The sequence below is a fragment of the Aptenodytes forsteri genome, unplaced genomic scaffold (assembly GCF_000699145.1).
Source record: "Aptenodytes forsteri isolate BGI_AS27 unplaced genomic scaffold, ASM69914v1 Scaffold226, whole genome shotgun sequence".
NCBI classification, from domain to species: domain Eukaryota; kingdom Metazoa; phylum Chordata; class Aves; order Sphenisciformes; family Spheniscidae; genus Aptenodytes; species Aptenodytes forsteri.
The window spans coordinates 1467899-1468697 of record NW_008795249.1 but is presented as its reverse complement, the minus strand read 5'-3'; positions in this window follow the sequence as shown (position 1 = coordinate 1468697).

The window sequence follows — 799 nt, the reverse complement described above, 5'->3', positions numbered from 1 at the left end:
CGCGTCCTCCACAGGAGCGGGGCAGGGGGCGAACCACCGACGGCAGCGCGAACGGGGCGTCCGCTGCCGCTCCTTGGGGTCGCGGTGGGGTCCTCCTAGGGGCAAACCCGTTTTAAGTGCGTTGGACGCCATCTCTCCGCGAACGGTTTCCTTCGGTAACAGGCGAAAAACATCTTTAATCGGCCCTGATGCAACACGCCGGCAAGGTACAGATCCCTCCTGTTTAATCTGGAGATCAAATAATCCCGTGTGCGCGTGTATAAATGCGTGTACACCTGCAGATAAAGACTAGAAAGCGGTTTAGGAAAGGAAATAACTCCTGGAACTTTAGCGTGAGGAGCCCGAGGGAGGACCGAGCCGGTAGGGTTTGCAGCCAAGCGCAGGGTACCTCTGTAAACAGAGCTGCGAGCTCCCGCGCCGGCAGCCCGGGGCGGAAGCAGGCGGACCTCTCCTCCTCGCTGACGGACCTCTTGGCCGGCGTTCGCCTCGGCTTTGGCCAGCTGTTTGCTTTACGGGCAACCTTTAATCGGGTTGCCAAAAAACCCTGCAAATAACGGCAGCTGGAAGAATTAATGCAGCGTCTGTATTAGTTCTGAAGCTTAATCGCACTGTCTCGGCCTTTCCCTCGCAGAAGTGGGAGACTGCAGAACGAATTCTTTCCAGAGTGAGAGGCTGCATCGGAGTCATGACGCACGCAGGCGTTAAAACTGGTTTTTGAAAGGCGAGAAGCTGCCTGCGGTGTTTCTCACAGGACGTAAGGGAAGGTGGAGAGCACCGGCCGGGAGCCGGGGTTACTGTT